The 14,683-nt window shown below is 41.2% G+C and overlaps 1 protein-coding gene across 2 annotated transcripts in view; it reads left to right on the plus strand.

Annotated features, from left to right (window-relative positions):
* Positions 1–1,900: 1,900 nt before the first annotated feature.
* LOC147304660 (growth factor receptor-bound protein 10-like) overlaps positions 1,901–14,683 on the plus strand; it is a 68,186-nt gene continuing 55,403 nt past the window's right edge. The window contains exon 1 of one of the 2 annotated variants that reach the window (XM_086279335.1): positions 1,901–2,033. The gene's annotated coding sequence lies outside the window, so the exon portion shown is untranslated. Of the gene's footprint in view, positions 2,034–14,038; positions 14,196–14,683 lie in introns of those variants that run through there. The other variant, XM_086279336.1, reaches the window with a different exon arrangement.

Genomic DNA, 14,683 nt, shown 5'->3' on the forward strand with positions numbered 1-14,683 from the left:
CTACTCTCAGTCTGTTGAGGAGGTAATTTAGCCATTAAATCAGCTGTGTTGGATCATGGACACATGGAGTTCACCCCCACTCTAGCGGGGGTTGCCACTGGCCATGTGCACCACTAGATGGCAGCACAATCATTTCAGTTAAAATTTGCTGTAAGAGGCAAATCAAAGTAATTTTTCCAGCTTATGTAAAACTATTTTGCTCCTGGCAGCCACAGGAGAAACACATTTTCACATCCCACCCTGGATTTGATTGGACTTTGGAAATAACGTGTAATCCTAATAAAATGTCCTCACGCTTGTATTGCAATCTTACAGATCCTGCTCCTTGAGCTAAGGCCTATCCCTTTAGCTGCAAACAATGTGAGGAAACATAAAGAGTCTTTACTTCTTTTATGGGGGGGAAAAAAAACCTCATTGTGCAACAGGAAGAGCAAATAATTCACCTGTCATCAGGAATTATTTTAGGGGTACTCAGAGGAAAGGAAATCCAGCGTTGAATCTAATTAATTTACACAAAACACTGATTAAAAACCATGCAAACAAACTAAAAATTAGGCTGCAGGTTATTTGGATTGTTTCTCTAACAGTGATCAGGGAAGTAGCTCAATCAAGACAGACTGATTAATCATTAATCACAGAGCCTGTCTGTGCTTTTGTGTGTTTCTATGCGTTGCCAAGGTGGTCATTTCTGAGTCTTGAGAACCAAACAAAATGCCATTCATCAGGAAGGCTTTAACGTCTAGTGAGTGATGGGAAATGGGATTTATTTTCAGCTGCCACGTCACAGACTCTTTGTCCAGCTTTCCTGTGGCCCTCTCTCCAATAACATGTTTGTTTTCAGGTTGATATTTGTGTAGCCAACTGCTACCGGTGAGGGAAATCCTGTCTGACCTTCTCAGCTTGTTTCTGGTGAAAACACTGGCACTCTGTGACGTCCGAGACACTAAATTTTTCTTTACACCTTATGTAATATAGAACTGTGTCTGAACAGACAATCCTGGGAGCTTTACAGGAGCACAAAGATGTGGAAGTGGCTGCCATGGCAGGACCCTCAAACACTGTTTACTATGGGAGCACACACAGATGATGAGTGCTGCATCACGCTTGCGTGCACACACGCAAACACACACAGATGGTTGCACTTAGACTGTAATATTTTTGCTGAAGTTGCCCTTGGTGTTTCATGTCTGGAAAATCTGAGTCATGCTCCTCTGTCAAATAATCTCTGATCTAATGTAGGCTTTGTTTAATCACCCTATAATGCATTAAAGCCTTTTTGTGGGCAAAACAAACACAGATAATTGACAAGCATCGTTGCTGTACTAATTTACAGTATGATTAATAGCAGCGCCGTTTATTTTCCGTCTGTTTAATCATTTAATTCCAAATGTGTGCAGGGTATATCTAGAATCATGAAATTACACTCCATTTCCAGTTTACTACCCTTAGCTTCAATTAACGCAGTCTAGCCCGAGAGTCCTGCAATAAAGCCCAGCTTCATAAAGGCTATATTTGTCAATGTGTTTTAAGTGAGTGGCAAACCAGTACACAAAAACCAACCCACTACCTCTGGACATGATTTAATGACCTCAGCTCCAGTTAGACCTCCTGAAATAGGAAGCCATCACATTAGCTCCCACTCCCAGAGCAATGTACATTTATGGTTCAATGGAGTCACAGTGGTGTGTTTAAGCTGTGTGCACCTAGTGCCAGCTTGTTCTGGGCCTGAAAAACTAAGCAAATGAGCATGTGCCAAAAACTGTGGCCACTTGATGCTGGCTCTAAAAGGGATACTATAGTCATATACTTCCATACTGAAATGCAGAAAACATACTTACAGCCTGGCACTAAATACACAAGGTATGCTGATACTGAGGGCTGTTGCTAGCTGCATACTTGTCCTCCTCTTAGCTAAGTCTAGGAACTAAACTAGACTACTGTTGCTAGTGTTAGCCGCACTTGAAGCGTTTCTAATAAAATTTTCTGACAAATACTGTGGGTTGATGTAAGGGATCCCAAGAACTCCAGTTTGGGTGAGTGAAATTATAGAGTTTCTGTCTATAATTGTATGACAGTGTGTTACAGCAATGCAGTTTATGGATGTAGCTTGCTAATCAAGCTTGCTAGTCTTAGCATCCCACCTTCTAATCCAAATATAGTAAATAATAAATGTAATAAGTTATAAAGTTTAAATTTATTATTATTTTTGCTTGGATGTTATACTTCTAACACCATTTTCGAAGTAAAAATATTTATTCTCCAACTAGATGGTAAGAAATTGCTGAAGGTGTCAGTTTGTTAGCAAACGCTGGCTAGCTACTAGCTAAGCGATAGTGAAGTGCACAAATGGCAAATAGAGAATGGTCACCTTCAAAGTAAAAGTGCGTCTCAGCGCTGCAACCAGCACGTTTCAAAATCCACAACTCACACTAAACATAAACAGTCCCTATTTGCGGTTTGTGCTGTACCTTTTGGTTTCACTCCCACTTACCCAATAGCTTTGGAACAAGTTGATGTCATCCATGCAAACTACAGGCGATAGCAGCAACCTGCCAGTGACCAAAGCAATCGCAGAGATGGTTGCAGACTGGTCTCCAGTCCAGACAAACAAAACATGAACAATATGGCATTGGCCATATAGTTCACGGTGAACACTACTTTCTGTAGCTAATGCTAAGCTCTTCTTAGTACGGACCTTATTAGCAAAGCAGCGAGCAGTATCATTTGTTTGGGTGTAAACAGTGCAGAAGAGAAACTGACGTGTGTGTGTGTGTGTGTGTGTGTGTGTGTGTGTGTGTGTGTGTGTGTGTGTGTGTGTGTGTGTGTGTGTGTGTGAGAGAGAGAGAGAGAGTGGGAGTGAGAGAGAGATGAGAAGAATAGTGGCCTGACATACTCAGCTACTTGTTGCTTGTTAGGGAATGCTGAAACGGGCCAGTCCTTGCCACACACATCGACTGCACTAACAATAGCTTTTGTGAATGAATTTTTTTTGAGTGTCTGTCGTGTTGTTGAATCTGTCTACAACCACTGATCCAGGTCAGGCAGCGCAGCAGGGGGTTTGGGGGGACCACCGGACCACCACTTCCAATCATGCCGTTCAGTACAGCTAGTTCTGAATGAGTGACTCAGCGAGCCCACGATGGCCATTCTCATGTCACCGCTCTGTAACAAAGACAGGAAAGCAACACAATGCCCCGCGTTGTTGTGTGCATAGATTAAGTCTGGCTATCAGAGCCCAGGTGTTGCTTATACAGTCCCTAATAAGACTGTGTGTGTGCTGTATGTTTTCCTCCACTGATGTATTTTTGCCAACATTTTGGCGTCACAGTTGTAGGGCTAATGGCATACTTGTCACAGAGATAAACATGAGTAAAAAGAAGAGTACGAGTGTGACTGTAGCACAAATTGGGAATAGGTGCTCCTCTTTGGCACATAAAACCTGACATGAAATCATTTATAAAGTGTTGCTGTTGGAAAATACAGCAAACGCACCCGCATCATTGGAGGTCTTATATAACAGGTCATATACCGAGCAAATGGGCCCCAGCCTCTGTGAAGCTGTCATCTGCTCGAGTAGTAAAACAATCGGAGTGAAGGGTGAGAGATAACAGAGCCCTTCCCCTGCTGTGATAATAACACTGTGCGATGGCTATATTTAGGGCTCTCTTTTGACAAAACTGCTTGTTGCCGCACTGGTACACTGGGGTGCCCGGAGCTCCAAGCTATGCAGCGCCACAACAGCTCATAATTTAACCTTGCCAGTAAAATCGCTTTCCAGTGCACTAATGTATTCGGCACCCCTCCCTCTGCAACAGAGATACGTGGTGTCAAATAAAAAGATCGGTAGACAGTTTTATTTTACAACAAGGGCTTAATCGGGATGCCTGTTCCCTTTAAAACTCTATAATACGATATAAACTTTCAGTTCCCCTAGTAACAGCTTGTGTCATATAGCTAGTGATTGGAGGTATGGTCTGTTCGCTATGAGGCCCACAAACACAGGCACACACTCTTCTCACAGTTTTAAATTTGACCTTTTCTTAAAGGGACATGCTAACCTTTCACCTAGATTCTCAGGCCGAAGCAGACTGCTCATTAAACCAGCACCAGAGCCTGCAACAAGAGCTTTTCTCCAATAAAAGCAGCTCCAGCCTGAACAGCAGAGGGATAACTTTTCACTAGATTTTTTACTCAGGGTTTGAGGCCAGCTGATGCGTATGGATGATGGGAAATAAGGCTTCGCTGATTTGCTGTCTCTTCCTTGACTCCAAAAACGACTGAAAAAAAAAATAGTTCCTCGCCCCAGTTTCGTTAAGTTAAATAAAACCTGGCAAAGAAAAATAGACCGATAATCCATTTTAATGTGAACTGTACACAACATTTATCCCAAGGACAGCAAAGGTGTATAATAAATCAGAAATGTGCCCTGGCGCTGTTCATGCTGGCTCACAATGACATTAGTTATACCTGATTTTCTGCTACGACTAATTAAAAATGACATGCAAAGGTCACCTAATATAACCAGGTGGCAATAAGAGAAGAGCAATCTCATAAACAAGAAAAAGATCCCTCTCTTTCAGGCTTCTGCAGTGTTCTTAGCTGGTCTTCTGCTTTTATTATACTTCCTGTATCCGCCCCCCAAATCTTTTTTGGAGCACAATTTATATTGTGAAAAAGTGTTAAGCCAACCCTCATTCCTTTATATGTTGCTAGGAAATATTTACACCAATTTACTGAAATGGACATACAGTATAATTAAGACATACAGACATAACAGGAAAATGAGTAGGGAAGAGGTTAATGTGGAACTCAACAGGTGGGGGAACCCTGAAATCAGTTGTAGTGGCTCAGTGTGGGGATGTTCTTGGATGTAATTCAACCAGATGTCAGCAGATGTTTTATCTTGTCCTGGCGTGTTTTCCATACTCTACACTGATAGTACACGGTTTATGCTGTTTATTTTCTATACGGTATAAAGTTGGTATGAAGGTGGAATTCAGTGAATCTAAGCATCATCAGCTAAAAATGATAGGAATCTCTGCTACACTTGATGTAACCTGACTGTGAAACCACAGCCACTGTGTACAGGTCACACACTGTTCTTTACTTTAAATCCGTCACAGGACAGTAAACTGAACTGTTTATCCTGCAGAGGATTTTCATGCAGTCTTTAAATAACACAGTCTACCTCAGTTTGTTTTGCAGCATGTTTCACAATATGAAAAAAAACAAAGAAAAAAAAACCCCCAACATGTTACATGTACAGACCCAATAACATGAGGACTTAGATGTAAGCTTTAAATTTGCAGTTCATCAAATCCCACCGAGCAGTCCTTACCGTTAAATCTAACCTCTCTCTTCCTCTCCTGTCCTGTCTTTCTCATCTTTCTCCATCTTTGAGTGAAGTTTTCCCTTTCTTTTCTCTTCCTGTGAAATACAGCAGCTGGACCTGTAGTCAGCAACACACTGTGACAAACTGCACACAAACAGTTTGTGTTTGCTGAGCTGATAGAAACTCTGCATTTGAAATTAGCTAACACAAAAGTAACTCCCTCTCATGCTCGCTCCTCTTCAGTAGGACTAGCAAGATCCCAAAGTACTTCAACCGCAACTTACAGGCACCTGCAGTCATTCCAGTGTTGTGGCAAAAGCAAAACACCGCCCTCCAGAAATAAATAAATAAAAAAAAACACTACTCAAGTGCAGTAATGAATTATATCTGAAAAGCACCTATACCACAAAGAGGTGAAGCCTAACATCCATCTGTCAGTCAATGTGACTACACCTACAACTAGAAATTTTATGTAGTCTTCTTTTTTTGCAACAAGCATTTTAAAATGGGAGTCAGACTTTTGTAGCCAGCCCCAAGTGGCCATATGGGGAACTGCAGCTTTTGGAACTTTCTTGTTGATTATTCTCAACCTGATTTAACCATGAAAAAGTAGCTACTGACATTCTTGAACCACACTCAACATCACATCTTGTACTTGTTGTGGCCACACTTCACTATGATGCAGTGTTTCCTGTTGCTAGCTCTGCATAGGGTGTGAAAAAAAAAAATAAAAAAATCATGCTGTCATGTCTGGCATGGAGAGCAGGATTAAGACCATCTGCAGCTACTCTGGACCTGAGCTTTTAAATTTACTATATGTCTGGAAATGAATAAGAAGCTGAATAATGTGCAGCTTTATTATGGAGCGGCATAGGTTGGCCTACCTTAAAACCGAGCAGATGTCTAATGTATCGTTTGCTTAAGTAGCTACAGCAAGCTTGCTAATGTCGCTACTGTGGTTATACCTAAATTCATATTTTGCTTTGTTTTTCTTTTGCATACTCAAAGTAGCTTTACAAAGTGATAATATGTTTGCTACAGCATGCAGCACTAAGTTTGTATGCCTTCATAAACCAGCTAAAAGAAATTAAATTATTTTAAAAACAATATGTGGAAACAACCTACAGGGGGAATGACAAGGCCTTGCATGTAATGAAAGGCTATATCTAGTGTACACTCCTCACAGGTTCACTCCTTGTGTGTCTCAGCACAACGGGTTTTCTCGACATTGACTGGGGCAGAGTGTTCCCTCCAAATGTTTTTATTGGCTGGCAACCAGGTTTTCTGAAGCCATCGTGCAGAGATAAGCCAATCAGAGCGGCCAGGTTAACCTCAGGGTTATCATAGCTACTATTTACCTAACCATGTTCACCACAGATACTCAGCACGTTTGGACGTGTGTTCACAGCTCCGGAGTGTTTTGCAGGCCTTTACAGGACAGTGTGTGTCCTTGTTACCATTTGAAATGAGCGTTCACGGGTGTGATTGGAATTAACCTATAGAATATCCCGAGCTCTCTCTCTCTCACACACACACACACACACACACACACACACACACACACACACACACACACACACACACACACACACACACACACACACACACACACACAGTGTTCCCCCTCCTCCCTCTCATTTGGTCGTTAGACTCTGGACAGATGTGTCAGGGCTTGGGGGAATGCCAGTTCCAAAGATATAAGAAGTTCAGACACAGCCCTGCAGAACAGGCTCTCTGTCATGCGCGCACACACACACACACACACACACACACACACACACACACCTCTCCCCCCCCCCCCCCCCTTCCTGTTGGATTTTGTTCCTGCCGTTCTGAGAAAAATGAAGCTTGACTTTTAAAAGAGAATGTTCTGGACTCTGTCAGCAGGGTTTGGTACCGGCCGCCCAGCCGCACTCTCAGTCTTACTTGTTACATCATGCTCCTCAGATTTGCTCCTACTTGACCTTTCCTCGCCACTTTTAACGGAAAGTCCTGCTGGGCACAGACAAAGCAATAATCTTTTGCTCCGAACTGAGCTGCTGGGCTGCAGTGAAAGCAGGAATCTGTGCTGTACTACACTTTAGATTATGGGTGTCACAGTGTGTGCTGCACCTGGAGAGATGCTCTGAAAAATACCCTCCTCCCTAGCTAACAGTTTGATCCTGAGTCACCCGAGTGGACAAGCAATGGGTCTTTAGATTCTTTACAGCTCTGATAACTTCCACCAAAATCAGCGTTGTGCGCTAGATGTCGCTGTTTTAAGTAGACGCCTCCACTTATTTGAGTTCTGACACTTGCAGAAAAAGTCTGTTAAAGTGAACACCAAAGAAAAGACAAATGTAATGAAACCTAACACTGCCATTTGAATTCAAATGCATATTTATAAATGCTAAAAATAAACTGCTCAGAAAGCTCACTGATTGCTGTGCAGCAGGACTCACAGATCCCCCTCACTCCAGCTGGGATAGTCCAGCTCCAAGTTGCTGAATGCTTAGCTCGCACTCACTGCCACCAGTTTCAAAATGATTAACGTCCTCAATCGATTTTTCCATCTCAGTCAGTTAGCTCATCGTAGATGTGTTTAGTTTATCTCGTTGCATTGCCAGAGTCATTTGAATTACTCTGTTTAATGGACACTGAGCTCAGCCTTGACCTAAACAAATGTGGTTTAGATTCTGGGAGTGTTGCTATTAATATCCAGTCAGGCTTTTGGCAGCAGATAGCTGATACTTAAAGAGGGAGACGGGGCATGATGGGAGGCAACTGCCTGCCTGCTTGGTGCACAGAGGAAAATCTTTGCATAACCTAAGAAAAGTTTGTTGTAATCTGTTTTACAGTCAGTAGTTTAATATATCAAAGAGTCTGCAGTTACACAGCAGTATTTTCAATGGTATGTTTTTGTTGTCGTTTTTTTGTTGAGTTGGAGTAGAGCTGATAAGCACCAATTGGAGTGCAGTTGCTTTATTTATATGACTCCGTTTGAGGGGTTGTATAAATGAGAAGTTCCATCCAAACTGTGGCAACATGTTGATTTTTTATCCAATGTCAGCAGTTACCCAGCAGTTCAGTTTGCTCTGGACATTTCAGATCTGATTGCAGTTTAGGTTGTAATACAGATAAATCCTCACTCTGAGAACTTGATGACAAATGCGAAAAGATTAATGTGAAACACCTTTTTGTTTGTTACTTCAGAAACTAATTTAAAGTCCTCACTGAGTGTTTGTTGCTGTGTTTATCTTTCACTTGACAGCTCTAATTTTTCCTGCCAGCCTTCACTTTCTCATAATGAAAATCTGTGGTGCCGGGACAGACCCCCGTTTTGGAGGTGCAATGCAAACATTCCAAGTGATTTAGCTGAGGCAAAATTAAATTCCTCAAATGATTATTGCTCAAGTACTGTTTTGTTCTGGTGTGCTCATAAAAGTGAATACTTAGCGATGCAGGAAGAACATTCCTCTTTTAGAACGGGACTTCTGTTCCCCGCTTACTCAATTGCTGTGGCCTACAGAGGCTGAAGCAGAAGAAAAGAGGGCACTCCACAATGAACAACATTAACTAGATTATTATACTGCACCCATTCTTGTTTCTGAAATTCCACTGAACAGATTAGAGAATTTAGTAAGCATATGCCACAATTGTACCTCTCAGCAGACTTCTGTAAGGATGGGGATGGCATTGGACAATAGATTGATGGATGGATTCAAAAGTGCTAATGCAGTATCCGTCTGCAGAGTGTAACAAAGGTCATTTTTTAGCTTTCTGCTAAAGACGTCAAACAGAGGCAGTAATTAAGTTAGTTTTGAAGAGAGGGCAGCTGTTATGATGCACACAATGAATGTGTCTCTGATTGAGCCCGTTCAAAATGGCCAGATTGCACGTTATAGCTTTCTTGTGAACTGCTTATTCAAACTCCAAGAGTGAGAACCCAGTTAAGTTTTAGGGACCACATTTTGATTGAGTAGGAACTTTTTGGCTGGTTCTTTTTTTCAGAAGCCAGTGTCAGGGACAAAATTAGATTTTAGGTTCAAAGTTGAAATTTGGTTTGTGCTACATTTAGTGTCTGTCACAGTGAGCTGTGTGGCGGGTGGGGATTGGACCCAAATGCAGGACTCTGAGATGGAGTATTAAACTTAAAGGTGGCAGTTTTTATTCACTGGCAAAAAATGACTAAGACACGCAAAACATGAACGCTAGAAACAAAACCAAAATTCAAACTAGGAAGGATGACCTGAACTAGGAGTTGATGACCTTGCATGACATAACCTGACCAAACATGACACACGAGAAACACACAACTAATGCGGAGGATACAACAACAGGCAGGGAAAAACACTGGGCTTAATCACCTAGTGAGGTGATTAGGAAATGTGAAACAGGATGGAGACACAGCTGGGGGCAATGCAGGCATGATGAGGCATGGGAAAGCAACACAGAAAACCCTAATCCAAAGACTAAGAATATAACAAACAGAAGATCACAAATCATAATAATAATCAGAACTAACAGTTCATTACTTAAGCATAAAGCACAGTGTCTTGCACTTAGCTGTGATGTTTAAACTTGTGGGTAAAATGCTCTATACAAGCAGCAGATGTTTGCTTTTTCCGAATGGTGGCTGAGCTGTCCCTTAGCAATAAGATAAGGTGATCCAGCTGAGATGGTTCAGGCATCTGACTAGGATACCTCCTCGTTATATCTCTCAGATGCCTTTGAAATGGTTCACTGTCCCACTGGATGAACTGGGGGAGGTGGTTGGGATCAGGGAAGTCTGGGCTTCTCTGATCGCAACAACCTCTTGATGCTTAAAACTCTGAAGCTAAAGATCTACAGCTTGCCTTGAAAATATACTTTGTTACCACGATCCCCTTGGCCTAAAAAGACTAAATGCCTTCTGATTGAGTCCTTCTGTTCAGTCTGGCTGAAAGGAAGTAGCATATCATAACAAAACATTTTTTAGTGTCCATCATAAATGCACTTCAGTTCAATTTAATTGTGCACTATTAATAGAGCACCAAATCACAACAATGATTGCCTCAGGGCACTTCATATTGTAAGGTAAAGATCCTGCATTAATACAGAGAAAACATTATCAACAATGTGAAAGATTTCTAACATTAGTTTTCTTTTTTTAATTTATTGTGAAAAAATGCTCACTTTTTTTGTTATTGAATGGCAATCAAGTAAACAGCAGTGCAACCCAAACACCTGCCTGGCAATAGCCAAGGCCCCATGCAATATCATTTTTCCTTTTTCGGTGGAGACTAGCTGCTTCAGGCGGGGAGATAAGCATTTGAAATAAATTTGGTAGTACTGGAAGTTCATGCAGTTAATGCTGATTTTTATCCAGGCACTCAATCAACTGTCATACAGAGAAGTGGAAGCTTCTGTTGCTTTCACGTCAAATGCTAAAGAGACATTTTGAAACTTGAGTTCAACACTTGCTAGCAGTGCGTGCCTTTTAGAAATACAACCAAGACAAAATCCAAAAACACTTCACACTTCAATTTGTCTTCAACTTTGGACATCGAGTGGCTTCCCTCACACTTTGGCCGACAGTTTACCCCTATAAATCTCCCAATCATAACAGAAGAATCTCCATTGTTAAGATCTACGGTATTTAATAGTTGTTTTTAAAATTAGAGCTCAGATATGATATCTGTGCGCTGGTGCTGCTGCCGACGCTCGCTGGCACTGATGTACCAGGCAGCCAGAATGAAAAGAATGTTCTGTTATTAGTGGAAAAGCTCCTGTTATGTGGATTAATCTACAGCTTTGACTTTGAGCTCTGAGTCACTCTAAGCGACTTTGGAGGGGAGTGGGGGCAGCGCACACACATCAACACGCTCAGAGAATACAGTACATGCTGTGAATAATGTCCATCATGTGTCACATAATCTAGGTTGAAAACACGGTTAATTCTTTCACAGCGAGTCAAAACAGTCAAATTTCTGTGTTAATTAACACAATAACACATCTGAATACTACAAAAAAATGTCCATCACGCCACTCTTGTGTTAATCTATGCACGGTCTGAAGCATGTGTGTGGGAATGTATGTGAATGTTTTACTGTTATATCTTATTAGTATTTTAAGTATTCTATCTATTTTATTTATTGAATTTTATTGTTTTATTTATATTTTGATATTGCTAGGGATGATGCAATGATCGGGGACCATTCTTAATTTCGTTGTTCTCATGACAATGACAATAAAGTTTCTGATTCTGATTCTGATTAATTAACAAAAAAAGTACAATAATACTCTATTGAAGTTTCCTAATGATGACACTTTGCTTTAAACTGACCCAAACAAATGGAGCTTGTACAATTCCTCACCCAATTAGCACCAATGTTCCCATGTTAAATCCTGAAGTGGAGATCAAAGGAGGTTTTGTGTTGGATATAGATTTACTGTTAATAAAACAATTAAAATGTACTTGTCTGTGAATGTCTGTGTGTGCGTGTTGTGGGCTTATCGACATCAAGACGAACTCCAAATCTCTGAATCCAAGCACGGTGCTCCAAGCTCTTAATAAGATTTAAGTTTGTAATGTAGATGCCTGATTATATCCCAATCCCACAAGGAGGAGAAAAGACTGAAAAAAAATGTTTTGTAACTAATAGATTTAATGATTATAAAGGTTTTGGGGGATTAATGAGGCTTGAAATGATATCAACAACCAGGGTTAGTTTTAAAACAACAGTGAAGCCCAGAGAAATGTGCCAGATATGTGTTGGAAAGCAGTGACATTCTGCATCTTATGTTTGGGAAATTTTATGGAATACATTTTATGGAAAATGTCTAAAGTTTTATTTGAGTGGAAATTAATATGTGGTAATGTTTTCATGCTAACATAGCTACAGGGAGAGGTTTGTTGAAGGCTTTTAACCATAACACGGTCAGGAATTATTCAACTTAATCAGAAACCTGCTGAAACTAAATATTCACATAAAACGTAAAAGTGCTGTGGCTGTGTGATGCCATCATATTTTCAGTTTAGTTCAGTTTCATCATATGAATCAACTTATTTACTGCAGGTGAGTCCAACTTAATTTAATTGAGTTAATTCAACTCGTGCAAATTACGTTAGTCCAACAAAAGTACTTAATGCAAATAGAACCTCATTTATTATGTGGAAATCCATTCCATGATTGTTTTAAGTTCATTTAAAGAGTTGTTCTTTGGTGCATTCAACAAAGTGTAGAGTCTAATTAACACATTCATAGGCAATTTAGAATCATCAATTAATCGAACCACACTTGCATGTCTTTGAACTGTGGGTGGAAGCAGGAATACCCAGAGAGATTTGAGTCCACCTTCTTACTTTGAGGCAACACTGCTAACCGCCGCACCACCGAGCTGTCACTGCATACTTCAAACAACAAGGAAAGCTATGATTACAAAGCCTAATACAGAATTTTTGTTACATTGTAATCTTGTGAGTCCAGGCAACTGACCACACTTTTGCTAGACTGTATCACGTCATCGCAACAAGAATAAATTTAACGAAGGTGTTTGTTCAAATTTCACTTTTTTGGGTGTTCTGTTCAGACAACTTGCACTTGCACTTTTCAGTGCACCACTGATTGCTTCAAAAATTTAAAGATGGCAACTTTTCAGCTTGAATTTCAGTTTGGGAAGAGTATGAAGTCACAGGGTGCCAGTTCTAATGAATGAGGCTGGTGTAGGTCAGTTGGATGAAATGGTCTCGGAACGTATCAGGACATTATGGTAGAATGCTGTAAAGGCAGTCTTACACCAAGGGGGGAATTTTTACACTGAAGACTACTGTTTGGTGTCAGGGCCATAGCCAGAGACTTTGACATATTTGCTCTCTGTCTCGGCCAAATAGCCAGGCTTGAAGGTGATAGGGGCCAAATGCAAATGAGGGGTGGTGCTTGATTTTCAGCAGTAGAGTTCCATAAATTTTGATTGCTCCTTATGTATTTAGCCCCCATTTTGCTAATTCAAGTTTAGAAAAAGCTTACAGTTGCTATCGGAGAGCTAATTCCAGCTTTCTGGCATAATGAGTGACTCTTTCATTGTCTTCTCTCTAACTACAATTTGTTGAGTTTTGTGAAATGGGTTAAAAGACCACCACTGACACACCGACTGGAAAAATCTCGGTTTATTGCTTGTGTCACATATCTGTTTTCTTATATAACCTTTAGTGATGGCCCAGGAGTACTATTCCAATTTGTGAAAAGCAAATCTCCCTTTCTTGATGTCTAATAGAAATTATAGCAGTATAAAAATCTCTGAAGCAGAAGTTGGGAAAATCCAGCAAATTTTCAAAATTTACAATAAGATCACTGTGAACATTGGCGTAGCACAGGCCAAAATCATCCAGTACTGCTGAGCTTTTTCCATCTGGTCCAAAGTGTTGGAGGGGTGGACCGCACTGCTATTCCTAGAAAGAACTAATCATCTCTTGTGCATTATTTCATGTAGGTCTTTGCTTTCTTGGCCACCATTTTCACCTCTCTGCACCAAACCGAAATCTCTGTGCTCTATTATGTTTGGAGAAGCAGTGGCATTCCAGCTCAGAGGTGAATATCAATTAAAAAACCAGCAGGCTGTCAACAACAGCTCCTAGACCACCCAACCACAGTCAAGTTGTCCACACGGACACACCCACAAACACAAACTTACACAATGAATCACCTGCAAAACATGCTGTGAGTGCACACGCTGTACCCTGCAAGAAAGGACACACACTAACACCGGCATGCTCTGACCTAAATCCATGTGATCGGATTCAGTTTTGTGAACTTTGTGGAGCTTTCACAGGTTTCAAGACTCTCGTGGCACAATAGGTCGAGTCTGTGACGTAACCATTCATGGCATCCCACCCGTTTTACACGTAAGTCTCCCGTTCACACCCAGACCAGGGTAGTGCTTTGAAGTTACTTTAGGCTGTCAGACGTCACGTGTTAACATGCTGCACACTGAACTTACAACTGGAGACAATTAAGCCCACAGTGTTGTGTGTGTTTTCTGAACTGACCTCCCATGTCCTTGAGAGACTCAGATTCCACCACATCTGGGAAGGCTGTTTCCCAACAAGGGTCAGAGGAATTTTTATGTAACAGCCACGCTTCTCCTGTGTTTTCAAAACACTGCGCACGTCCATGTGTTTGTGCGGCTGACCCATTTCAGTGGGAAGCGTCAAGCTGCTTCTGCTGCCATTGTCTGTTGCGTAACGCTGCTGCATTTAGCCAATGAATGCAAACAAACAGAGCGGAGGGACCAACTGGTCATTGGACCAAGCCAGACCTTTAAAGCGTTCCTAGAAGGCACTTTACTTTGAAGTGGCTCTGGGTCTCTGGTTTCAATTGGGCTCTGATTTCT

The sequence above is a fragment of the Aulonocara sp. 'chitande type north' Nkhata Bay genome, linkage group LG22 (assembly GCF_057382095.1).
Source record: "Aulonocara sp. 'chitande type north' Nkhata Bay isolate Kocher_YH1m ecotype deep benthic linkage group LG22, A_spYH_male_GT1.1, whole genome shotgun sequence".
Lineage (NCBI taxonomy): Eukaryota > Metazoa > Chordata > Actinopteri > Cichliformes > Cichlidae > Aulonocara > Aulonocara sp. 'chitande type north' Nkhata Bay.